The sequence below is a fragment of the Pseudophryne corroboree genome, chromosome 2 (genome assembly GCF_028390025.1).
Source record: "Pseudophryne corroboree isolate aPseCor3 chromosome 2, aPseCor3.hap2, whole genome shotgun sequence".
NCBI lineage: Eukaryota > Metazoa > Chordata > Amphibia > Anura > Myobatrachidae > Pseudophryne > Pseudophryne corroboree.
In genome coordinates, this window is record NC_086445.1 from 509,767,130 (window position 1) to 509,780,856 (window position 13,727).

A 13,727-nucleotide genomic window follows, 5' to 3' on the forward strand; every position below is an offset into this window, starting at 1 on the left:
CTAGATTGCACCCTTCTCGTTCGGGCACAAAATCTTAACTGAGGCTTGGAGGAGGGTCATAGGGGGAGGAGCCAGTGCACACCAGGTAGTCCTAAAGCTTTTTACTTTGTGCCCAGTCTCCTGCGGAGCCGCTATTCCCCATGGTCCTTACGGAGTCCCCAGCATCCACTTAGGACGTTAGAGAAATCCTTGTTATGCCGTGAGTAAAATACCTAACTTTTGTGTAAAATAACTAAGCGCATGCGCTCTGCGAACCTTGCGCATGCGCAGTAAGCGACTAATCGCAATATAGCGAAAATCGTCAACGAGCGAACCACTCGGAATGACTACCATAATTCACACTTGTTAGCAGCATGAAAAACAGGAATGTTGTAAGGGGCAGAGATATGTAGGCTGTATCACCTTTATAATCAAATTAATTCAACCAGTCATTGTAAGATGACTTGTAGTGGTCCAGGTAAATGTAAAAGGTGGACCTATTCAACACAATTGAAGTATCTTTCCACATGAAGCATCTTTCCACTTGAGTTTGTGCGCTTGCACAGAAGTGGGAGCAGACGCTGTCTGTAGAATTTCGTCCCCAAACACACCTGAAGAGGAACATGCATTTCTCTAATGTAGTGAGCTGGAAAAAATATTCTATGTGGATTTTTACATGCAATTTTCATGAATCACTCAAAAATGAAGGGTCTTATAGCAAGTTATACCAAAATAAAAGTTTGGGGATTTATTAACAGTATGAACTATTTTTTTTCAAAAAACGTATTTTTTTTTTTTTTTTAAAGAAAATCAACATTTTGTTTTAAATTTTAAAATGTTTAATTTTTATGGAAACATACTGCTGTGTTATATATCATATGAAAGCCCATAAAAAGAGGCTTACAATGGGGTCAATTCTATTCGGCAACTAATGAATAGCGCCGGGAATTAGCTCCCGACGCTATTCAATTCAGCAACTAATTACCTGCAATTGTCGGGAATTCTTCTGTCATCCCCGGGGGATGAGAAGAGAAACCCGACAAAAGTGCTGCCTCGCGCCGGGGAGTTAAGTCGGAGAATGCCCGTTCTCCCGACAATTCAACCTGTTTTGTCGGCGAGAACGGGCCATCGCCGACGTAACTAGTTGCTGAATTGAATAGCGTCGGGAGCTAATTCCCGGCGCTATTAATTAGTTGCCGAATATAATCGACCCCAATGAGACCATGCCCAACTCTCTAGATCAATTATACCCTTTTTCCACTAGCTCAAAAAACACGGGTAAATGCACAGGGGCGCACATTGTCCCTGTGTTTTTTGCAAGTGGAAAAGGGTCCCCCTGCAAAAACCCGGATCAAGTGATTCGTGAATCCTACCAGGGTAAATATCTGGGTAGGACACGGAAATGATCCGGGTAGGGTTGAAGTGAAAACGGGAGCTGTGTCGATGCGACATGGCTCCCGTTTACACTGTATGGAAGGGCGGCGATGGGAGATCATGTGATCTCCCAGCACTGCCCCTGCCATGTCACTAGCAGCGTCACCAACCCGGCAATATGCCGGAATGGTGACTGCTGATGGGAAACACAGCACATGTGTCAGGGTCCCGTCTGTGACCCATGCTCATAGGTGGAAAAGGGGTATAGGGTGAGCTGCAACTGCAATTTAGAACAACATGAATAGCAAATTTTTTGTATATAACTTCAAACCCATTGAACATATCATTCTAAGATTTGGGGGTTTTCTTTACACGAATGGCAGCATTTATTATACTAAATTTCATCACAATCTGAAACAGTTGGTCTGAAACCTGTGTTGACTTGGTGTGAAATAACCCTTTAACTTAATAATACACTGCCTTTAATATGTTTAAGTATTGGCTTTACTTCTATTCAATGTTAAGTGTTTCAGTTTGTTCTTTAAAATTACCCCCCAAAAAAATTCAAGAGCCAGTTACTTGGGGGGGGGGGGGGGGGGGGGGGGGGCATTGAAATGTTATCGCACCCCCGATCTTCCGTCTAAAGTGACGGGAGATCGAGGGGCGATATTCAAACGCCCCCACTGATTGCGCCCATTACACTCAGATTGAGGTACGCAAAGCACCCAAACCCGATTAAAGTAATGGGCGGGAGCATGAAAAGACTCGTTTGGGCGCCCAAACAAGTCTCTTTATGCGCATTTCAGATCACTACCCCCTAGTGAGCTGAAATTAACTTGTTGCGCCCGTCCGCAGCAACATTAGAATACTGACGGTGGGAGGGGGAGGGATTTGAATCTCTCCCTTAGAGTCTAATAACCAGCAAGATGTTTAAGCATTATTTGCATACTTGCCTACCTGACCCTCTCCATGAGGGAGAAAATGCTCTGTTCCTGGACTTTCCTGGTAATGTATGATTGCTATCACCTGTGGTGAAACACCTTTCTTATCAATTAACTAGCTCACCACAGGTGATGGCAATCATACATTACCAGGAAAGTCCAGGAACAGAGCATTTTCTCCCTCATGGAGAGGGTCAGGTAGGCAAGTATGATTATTTGCTGTACCTGGAAGGGCTTCTGGTCCCATGCCTCTAGAAAGGGACTACTACGTTATGCCGGCGCTATTCAACTGTCAGTGACTTGAATCGAATCCATTAGGATAAAGTGCTGATTTAAGCAGTTTATACAGCATACAAAAAGACGATGTCTATATTTCTAATCTACATTGTTCTTTCTGCACAAGGAGGTAACGGAGTAATAGGATCAACCACACCCAAGTTGAAAAGTACACATTTGTATACTCCCCACTAATTAGGACCCCATGACCCTTCACCATTCAGTAGGGAGGATCCCGCCAGTGACAACCTGAGCTGAGAGGGAGAGCTAAATTTCTGCTCAGCATGTACACAGTAGATGTGTACATTTTGGTCAGATACGTCAAAATCTGATGAAAAGTGCCCAAATTGGACTAGTGGATGGGGGCCTTAACTGTAAAAAGGCTTCCATCCAACTGGTCCTTGTCTATTATGCAGTATAAAGCTGGCCATACATTAGGACAATATTGGATACGAATGTAAGGTTTCAACACATCGTATGTGTTTTCGGTAGGCTTAAGATGAGATACGTGTCTGTGTTGGTCGAATGTCACATCAAATGATCAATCGTGCAGCCCATATTATCCGACGTAATCGTATGCACATACGATGCATCGTATACGATCAGCATCATTTTGAGTGGCATTTCCTTCCAAGTGATGACGTGTGTCAAAGTCAGAAAAATATCTCTATGCACACTACCATATTTGCACCTCACACAGGTCCGTGCTGCGCATGCGTACGCTCTCCCGTACGTGCGCATACTCACAGTTGCGGGCACCCGCAGGCGCATGGTATGCGTATTTACGGTAGAGTTTATGTGGTTGTAGCGTGCGACTCAATCGTAACATATTTTCAGTAATAATGTATTTTGTAGATCATGGTCCCTTTGATAGATTCTGAAAGTTTGGTTAATATAGAATGTTTATGAACAGAGGAATCCCTCTTTGTTTGATACGAAGGGTCAGACAGGAGTAATACAGTGGTGTTTAGTATCCATCGGAAGAATATTTAATTAGAAATATTCCGGTGTTGGTTTGAAGCAGATCAATCGCTCGTGCGAATAGTTATGGACATAAGAAGTTTATGAACATTTACTTTATTTGCACTTTATTACCCATGCGGCGGGAAACCCAGTTTCCCTCCCACCTGAGCAGTTGGAAATAGTCACAGCCCACCTGTATGAATCAACCTATGACCTTTTGTTATAATACGAAGCCGAATTCCTATGTCCAATGAACAATGAGATTGTAGGGACCATTGAATTGTATTGTGTGTGGGGCATAAATAGGCAGGCCGACCGTATCCAGTTCTCTCTCTTCAACGGTTCTCATTGCTGATAATCGGGAGCTGGATATCGAGGCGCATGCGATCGTTCCCCTTGTGCGTAAGTTTTCTCCGTAATCATATTGTCTTACTGTGAGCCATCTCTCTCTCTCTCTCTATCTCTCTCTCTCTACTCTTTCTCTCGTATTTTCCTTTAATTGTATTGTATTGTATTTCCTGTGTAGTTTATCTGGTTAGTTGGTTTATGTTATATTGTAGTGTATCATTTGTACTGTGATTCCTTTTGCAAGTATAATAGTCATAATACATATAATAGGTTTCGGACCCTAAGCCCAGGTATCTGTGTATTTTTTATAAGGGTTAAGTATTCTCTGAGCGTCGGTGACGCTCAAGCAGCTTTGTAGTTAATCAGGTTACACCAGGTTGCACTTACACTCTGTCTCTACACTAAGGTATACTGTGTATCTCATCGTTAAAGGTATAGATATAAAGGTTTAAACGTTGTAAGCGTCTGCACCGCTGGTGATCTCCTCGTGGTCCCGAGCGTACGCTACGCTATAGCGAATCATCACGTTAGTCGGCAGCCAATAGCGTGCCTGCCTGTGATCACTGGGCCGTAAGCGAACGTGACGCTTGAGCGTCTCGACTGCGGTTGAGCGATCGCTACACAACTTGCGTACCCTTACGGTACTTCTTACGTAGATAGCGGACAGTGTTCTTAGACCTCTTAAGGTGTTTTATATACGATAAATATTCAGCTTTATCAATTGGCGGCTCGCCCGTCCTTCACATATCTGCACTAGGTAGATCAGCAGACATTATCCCTCAGCAAAAGGCGGGAGGTTGTATCCCTCGTAGTGCTGACAGGATAAGCGTCTGCTTCGCTTAGGTAAAGAGTGCTGAAGGAATCCGGGAACCGGAGGTAAGAACAAAACGCTAGTGTCTTTTAAAACGGTTTATTTTTCTGTCTTGCGTACACACGCACGCACACATATATATATCTGCATTTCTTTTTCTTTTTTCATTTTCGTATATCACTCTCCTGTCTGCCAGTTTTTATAGTTGATAGAAGTGCTAAAAGAGATTTGCCGTTATTTCATAGTTTAAGAGTAATATAGTTAAAAGATAGACAAACACACAGTTTTGCCTGGGAGATAAGGCGAAGTCAGTGTGTTTGTGTGGTAGATGATCAAGGATCATCTACATTGATAAAAGTATAAATTGTGTTACGGTGGATCTTTGCTTTGCGTATACGTGTCTCTAACAAAGACTTGCGTACGCAATCCAAAGGCCGACGCACGCAGCGTACGTTACGCAACGGAGCGTCCGGTTACGCCCACGTAGCTCAAGTCACGATAAGTTGATTTTTAACGCAAAGCGATAAATAACGCAAAGCGATAAATAACGCGAGGCGAGAAATAACGCAAGTCTATTTTTGGGTGTCCGAAATTTAGTTAACAGATCCTGCTCCTAATTGGTAACACACCTGATCTGAAGAAAAATTTCTGCGCAGAAATAGAAATAGAAACAAAAGTGTACATGTGATGAGTGAGTGTTTTTACAATTTTTAAAGGTTGAACCACAAGAAAAGTCGAGTACTCGTGAGGTACATGCGTGTAAGTGACGTGCACGGTGGCTAGGGAGGCATCTCTGGTTAAATACAATTTTGAGCATTAGAGTATAGCAGACCAGGAGGTCATACTGTAACAAGACCAGGAGGTCATAACAGACCAGGAGGTCCAGGTACAGCCGACAAGGAAGTCCGCTATACAGTTCACAGGCACAACACCGAAAAGGGTTGGTGCAACACCCATATAGGCCATATAAGCTCTGGCTGAAGGAATTCGCAGTCGTAAGTTTCGATTCCATTGGTCTTTCCGTACATAAGCTTAGTTGTTTGTGTACTGAACGACTGGACCGCACGCAAGTGTGTGCAGTAGTTAGTAATCTGACCTAATACCATTAGAGTAAAGGGGTCACAAACGCTATCTGTACACTCTAACGTGATTTGTGTAATTTTTTTATTTTAAGGGAAGTTCGCTGCTCACTCAGGAACTATCCAGCAACCAATAGTTACTGGAAAGAGTAAGTGTTCTTCGGATAACCCTCGCAGGTTCCAGTAAATAGAGGTTCAGGTCGCAGGGGCCCTAGGTCGAGTACGCCAGCACCATATCGGTGTGATCAGGTCGTATTGGTCGGCGTGGGCGAGTGAGTGGGGTACTCGGTAAACCGCCACCGTCAGCCTATTGTTGGCATTTGGTTTTTCGTAAGGGTTGGCTAAATAAAGCAACACTTTCGAACTATGGGGGCCACTTGTTCAGGTAGGGGGCGATCAACCTCGGTTCGGGTTGATTCAGTGGTCCGACCAATTGGGTCGGCCAGGTATATAATGTGTGAGAAATATGGAAGTCACACAGAAACTTTATGTGATGAATGGGAGAGAATGACTGTACATGACGGGGAGAAATTCCCAAGAATAGGGAGCTTCAGCTCAGAAGTGTTACAAAATTTAAGGAGGAGGATATGTCTCATAAAATCAACAAAGAGACGAATCCAGCATTATGATTATTTACAGTTGTGGCAACAGGAAGGTGAGATACAGAGAGGTTTGGCTCAGGCGGCGGGATCTGGCTCTAACAGAAAACTGATTGCCACGGCCCCGCCGCCACCATACATATCAGGAGAGAAGTTGATTGCGGAGAAAGACGCACTAAGGTGTAACACAAAATCACTTAGTAACTGTGTAAATGTTAATGATAATGTTAACCCATTAACCCATGCAAGTATTAACCCGTGCAAGTTGTACCCTGTTTTGAACTTTCCTCAGGAGTGTGATCAAGAGGACGAATCGGCAACGATTTCAGCGCTCTCTCTAGCAGCCACCATAGCAGAGACCACAGTAGGCACAGCTCCACCCACGAGATTAGTAAAGGCCCCTAGCGGAGGGATAGGTGAGGTCGTATCAACGGGTAAGTACGGCACCATGCATTATGCTGAAACTATTTCACCACAGCCTGTAGAATCTACACAGAATGAGGTTTAGAATTACACCTGTTAGAGTAATAGCAGTGCCAAATGGGAAAACAGACGCATCAGGAGCCACTCCCATTAGGAACATTGCCATGTACACTCCATTTTCCCGAATGGAATTAAGGACCATAGTGTCTGAATTTCCTGACCCTAGAAAAGACTTAGTTGCCAGTCAAAAATACATCAGAGACTTAGGTAACACTGTAGAGCCCAACAATAAAGACTGGCAGATATTGCTGAGAGCATGTTTACCCTCAAATGTCGACGCAACTCAATTTTTAGCTGATTGCGGACTAGGTCATGATGTACCTCTTACAGATGTGTACAACCAAGATAATGTGAAAAGAATAAACTTGCAGCTAAAAGAGTATTTCCCAGCAGTAGCTAAATGGAATAAGATATTCTCCATTAAACAGAAGGAGTCAGAGACAGCTGCAGAGTATTTTCACAGAGCATTATTAGAAATGGCAAAATACACAGGCATAGAGGACATTAAAACAGACACAAACCATCGGGAAGTAGCAGTATCGGTACTGATGGATGGTTTAAAAGAGTCATTGAAGACTAGGGTACAGACCACGCAACCATGTTGGCGAGGTCTGTCTGTGGCTACTTTGAGAGAGGCTGCTATTGATCACGACAGAAACATCACCAGACACAGGGAACAACAAGGTGACAAATTAATGTCAGTAAGTATACAGGCTCTGACCACAAGGCAGCCTTTGTTTGTATCACCAAATCCTGTGGGTAAGTCAAGTATGGTTACTTGTTATTCTTGTCACAAACAGGGACACATGGCACGAGATTGTAGAGTAAAGAATCCACGAAACTCATACCAAACCCCTAGACAACGACACGACACACGACATTGGGAGCAAGGTCCGCAGAAACGGAGTTATGAGCCACATACAGGGGAAACAAAAAGATATCCCCCAAACAGAGACTGGCATGCCTCTGGTAGTTCCCAACTATCTCCCTCACAAGTAGTTGCTGCCAGCGGGATTCAGGGAGGTCACCATACCCAATAGGGGTGTGGCCATACCTGTAATCTGCAGCCAGTAAAATTAATTGCCAATCTTGGAAGTGAACCCGAGATCGCAATTAATGTAGCTGGTAAAACTTTAAACTTTCTTGTAGACACAGGGGCGGCCAAGTCAGTGATAAATTCGACAGTGGGCATGAGAACCACTGGTAGGACAATTCCAGCCATGGGAGTAACAGGAGTAGTCCAGCACTACCCTGTTAGCAAACCAGCCGAGATTACAATAGGGCCTTTGCATACCAAGCATTCCTTTTTGCTGGCTGCATCGGCACCAACCAATCTCCTGGGAAGAGACTTACTGTGTAAAATGGGGTGCGTCATTTATTGTACTCCTGAAGGTGTATTCTTGGACATACCTGAGAAACACGCTCAGGAAGTGCGAGACATGTTAGACTCCCCATCAAAATTAATGTCACATACCATTATGACAAATAGGAATCCATCCCAAATAGAAGAGATGACATCTCAGATACCAGAGTCACTTTGGACAAAAGACGGACAAGACACTGGATTAATGGCAAACGTAGCTCCAGTAGTTGTACAAGTAAAAGATGGACGATATTCTCCAATTGAAGTGGGAATTTCGCCGAAAACACAATCTCACTCTTGCTGCTGTAGGTAATGAGCTGACTGGTTGGGTGTCATGGTTGAACCCGCGAAATTGGTTCTCCGGTTTGGGAGACTGGGCTCAAGGAGTCATAATGGATGTTGGGAAGTTTCTCCTATGTATCTTAGGTGTTATCATAACGATCGGTTTGATATTTAGATGCGGTCAGGCTTTAATGAGGTGCAATCGTCGTACTAAGGTAATGAGTTTGAGGAGTGAGGAAACTGTAATTAACCTGGATTTGATTTATGACCCAATGATAGAAACAATGATGTGATGAAAATGCGATTTCTACGGTCCGTTTCTTTCACCTGTTTTTCTGGTTTTTCTCCAAGATAAAAAGACCCACTTGGACGAGGAAGTTGACGAGACGCTATACAGACAACGGATAGACCAAAGAAGAAGTTTTGACCACTTGAGATATGGACACTTGATGAACTTTGCCATGGATCCCCAGTTTCCCTAGAATTCTTAAACTTACGCTAGCCCAACATTTTTTGTAAATCTAATGGCATTGACAAAGCTTATTGCTCACGCCTAATGAGCAAAACAGCGCAAAGAAGACGACTTTCAACTGATACCGAACAAAACTTCAACCGACAGATGTACATTAACCTGACATAGAATACCACCGCATTTACCGTAATTATGTCTTTTCTTCATTTCTACAACCCTCAGGTAATGACACACATAGTATAGGGAATACAGGCACAGATATCAGCAATCACATATTCCCCCATTCATGTATCATCAACTAAAATGTGCTCCCCATTTTGTTCAAAATCCGAAAAGAGCTCGGTAAAGTTTGACAGCCCATCCACAGACCCGTACCACGGGATAAGAAGGAATTCAAATGTATACTTCGCAATACCTCGAAGCTTGATTTACAACACGTACGGCACGATGATACATGACCCCCCAAACACGGATTCATACACACATGCTTCTGCTATCTCACTAGGTCATACCCTCTTCACACCTACTCCTCTCTCCTCCCTTACCCAACCATGGAAATGAATTAACCCCTAACATATATTTTTCTCCTTTTGAAATGTTTTCAGGAAGTGGCAGTTATTATTGACTGCCAAAGGGTGGACTGTCAAAGTCAGAAAAATATCTCTATGCACACTACCATATTTGCACCTCACACAGGTCCGTGCTGCGCATGCGTACGCTCTCCCGTACGTGCGCATACTCACAGTCGCGGGCACCCGCAGGCGCATGGTATGCGTATTTACGGTAGAGTTTATGTGGTTGTAGCGTGCGACTCAATCGTAACATATTTTCAGTAATAATGTATTTTGTAGATCATGGTCCCTTTGATAGATTCTGAAAGTTTGGTTAATATAGAATGTTTATGAACAGAGGAATCCCTCTTTGTTTGATACGAAGGGTCAGACAGGAGTAATACAGTGGTGTTTAGTATCCATCGGAAGAATATTTAATTAGAAATATTCCGGTGTTGGTTTGAAGCAGATCAATCGCTCGTGCGAATAGTTATGGACATAAGAAGTTTATGAACATTTACTTTATTTGCACTTTATTACCCATGCGGCGGGAAACCCAGTTTCCCTCCCACCTGAGCAGTTGGAAATAGTCACAGCCCACCTGTATGAATCAACCTATGACCTTTTGTTATAATACGAAGCCGAATTCCTATGTCCAATGAACAATGAGATTGTAGGGACCATTGAATTGTATTGTGTGTGGGGCATAAATAGGCAGGCCGACCGTATCCAGTTCTCTCTCTTCAACGGTTCTCATTGCTGATAATCGGGAGCTGGATATCGAGGCGCATGCGATCGTTCCCCTTGTGCGTAAGTTTTCTCCGTAATCATATTGTCTTACTGTGAGCCATCTCTCTCTCTCTCTCTCTATCTCTCTCTCTCTCTACTCTTTCTCTCGTATTTTCCTTTAATTGTATTGTATTGTATTTCCTGTGTAGTTTATCTGGTTAGTTGGTTTATGTTATATTGTAGTGTATCATTTGTACTGTGATTCCTTTTGCAAGTATAATAGTCATAATACATATAATAGGTTTCGGACCCTAAGCCCAGGTATCTGTGTATTTTTTATAAGGGTTAAGTATTCTCTGAGCGTCGGTGACGCTCAAGCAGCTTTGTAGTTAATCAGGTTACACCAGGTTGCACTTACACTCTGTCTCTACACTAAGGTATACTGTGTATCTCATCGTTAAAGGTATAGATATAAAGGTTTAAACGTTGTAAGCGTCTGCACCGCTGGTGATCTCCTCGTGGTCCCGAGCGTACGCTACGCTATAGCGAATCATCACGTTAGCCGGCAGCCAATAGCGTGCCTGCCTGTGATCACTGGGCCGTAAGCGAACGTGACGCTTGAGCGTCTCGACTACGGTTGAGCGATCGCTACACAACTTGCGTACCCTTACGGTACTTCTTACGTAGATAGCGTACAGTGTTCTTAGACCTCTTAAGGTGTTTTATATACGATAAATATTCAGCTTTATCACGTGCTTTTTGTGAGGCACACAATCGACAGATTGTATGCTTCATCGTATGCACATAAAACTCCAAATCGATGTGCCTGGGGCTCCTGGGGGGATTGAAGGGAAATCTTATGAGGAATAGAATCGGATGCTGGTCATCCTATTGTATGGATGCCCCAGAATAGGATCCGCCCAGTGACACAAGGGATTTTAATGGAGCACAGTGCGGCTTGAAATGTATGTGTTCACACTGAAATTATTATTTATTATCCTTAATTTATATGGCGCCACAAGGGTTCAGCAGCACCAAATTACAGAGTACATAAACAAATAATCAAAACAGGAAAAAAGCAATTTACAGTTGAAGACAATATAGGACAAGTACAGGGTAAATAAACATAGCTACATCAGCAAATGACAATGGAATAAGTATCAGGTGGCACAGTGATCGCAAAATACGCGCTATAGCGCGTTTTTACGCGCTACAGGAAGAGACGTACCCGGTTTTAAAAAATGAGCGGGTCCCATAGGACGCGCTGTGTATCACTGCACCAATAGGAGACTCTGTCTTCCCATCCAATCACCGCCGCGCCTCCTCATCCAATCGCCGCCGCATCTCTCTATCCGCATGCACCCAGAAGGCCCCGCCCCCTACACCGCGCACACACATCACACCGGGGGCAAGATGCTCCGCTGAAGCTGGTCTTCTATAAGTCCTCTTGTGGCGGTGCGGCCCGCCTCCCCCCCCCCCCCGATCACCCGCTGGAGCCTCAAGGGAGCCGGACCGAGTGAGGACGCCCCCCCCGCCGATCACCCGCTGGAGCTTCACGGAGCCGGACAGAGTGAGGACGCCCCCCCCGCCGATCACCCGCTGGAGCTTCACGGAGCCGGACAGAGTGAGGACGCCCCCGCCGATCACCCGCTGGAGCTTCACGGGAGCCGGACAGACAGTGAGGACGGCTCTGCGGCGCGCTACACACTGTGCTGCGGGGATGTTGAACGTCGGTGACCGGGGACTGTGCTTGCTGTGCGGAGGGGTGAGCTGGACTTACGGTGGCGGCAGGGGGGCTGTTCATATCGGTGGGATGGCGGAGATGGGGGCTGCATGGCGCCTGCAAACAGGTGTTAAACGCAACATTTTTGTGGTATGGAGTGGGGGTGAGGCGAGAGGGTGACAGTGCTGCTGGTCTCTGCAGCATACAGGACCCTTGATACAACCACTGGATTCGAGTCATGCTGCCTGTAATTTATGTGCTGACTGATCAACTTCAGTGACACTCACTGTGCTGTCTGCCTTTGTTGGTTACTGCTGGTTGCTGTTGGTTACTGCTGGTTGCCGCTGGTTACTGTAAAGGCAGCCAGCACAGTGAGTGTCACTGAAGTTGATCAGTCAGCACATAAATTACAGGCAGCATGACTCAAATCCAGTGGTTGTACCAAGTGTCCGAAGTCGTCATCAGGATGTTGGCATTTAGTATACCGACACCAGCATCCCGATCGCAGCAAAGCCGACAAGAGTGACGAGTGCAGAGGGTACCCTAACCTCCCATCCCTAACCCTCCGTTTCCCGCAGCCTAAACCCAACCCACCCCCTTAGTGCCTAACACCTATACCCCCCCCCCCCCCTCTGCAGCCTAACCCTCCCCAACACCATATCCTAACCCCCCCCCCCCCCCCTTCCCACTTGCACGCTAAACCAGTGGCGGCAGTGCATACTTCCCTTCAGGATCCTGACTGTCAGGATATCGTTGCCGGGATCCTGATCACCTCTGGATGCCAGTGTTGGTATTGTGGCTGCTGTCAGGATTCCGGCATCGGTATTACGGCTGCTGGGATCCCGACAGCCAGGATCCTGAATGCATACTTCCGATATGATAACAGCCCAGCAGCATTGTCACCCTCCCTCCCCCACAACACTTTTGTAGTGTCTAAATCCAGTCTGGGGCTCTATTATAGCGGCACCATAAAGCCATTACATATAGAAAATGTATTATTTAATAATGTTGTCCTGTTTTTTAATCATATAATTGTTAAGTGCTCTACCTGGCGCAATGTGAATAACGTGCTCTGCCTGGCGCAATGTGAATAATGTGCTCTGCCTGGCGCAATGTGAATAACGTGCTATACCTGGCGCAATACGTATAACGTGCTCTACCTGGTGCAATGTGTGGCGCAATGTGTATAACGTGCTCTACCTGGTGCAATGTGTGGCGCAATGTGTATAACGTGCTCTACCTGGTGCAATGTGTGGCGCAATGTGTATAACGTGCTCTACCTGGTGCAATGTGTGGCGCAATGTGTATAACGTGCTCTACCTGGTGCAATGTGAATAACGTGCTCTCCTTGGCTCAGTGTGTATAGGAGGTTCTACCTGGTGCAATGTGTATAAGCGGCACTACTGTGTGGAATAATGTGAATTGGTACTATTATGTGACCACGCCCCTTCCCCACGAAGCTACGCCCCTAAAAAATTCCAGCGCGCCTTCGGCGCGCACTGTCACAGTTTTCAGTCTCAGTGCGGGAGAACCAATTCTCTTTCTGCCACAAGGTCACCAAAATGTCTAATTACATCTAAAGTGCGGGGTGTCCTGTATGCTACACAGCCCAGCAGCATCGTCACCCCATCCTCCCCCTTGCACCCCTTTTGTAGTGTCCAAATCAAGTTTGTGTTTTTATGTTTGAATCATTAATAAGACTAATTAAAACCTTCATTCCAATGGGACCCAGAAAAGGACAAGTAGGACCCCAA

General features: G+C 45.1%; 1 protein-coding gene across 1 annotated transcript in view; it reads right to left on the reverse strand.

The window, feature by feature from the left end:
- The window catches only part of RPS6KB1 (ribosomal protein S6 kinase B1), a 97,776-nt gene that overhangs the window by 82,970 nt on the left and 1,079 nt on the right, over nucleotides 1-13,727 (reverse strand). The gene's annotated exons all lie outside the window — the stretch shown is intronic.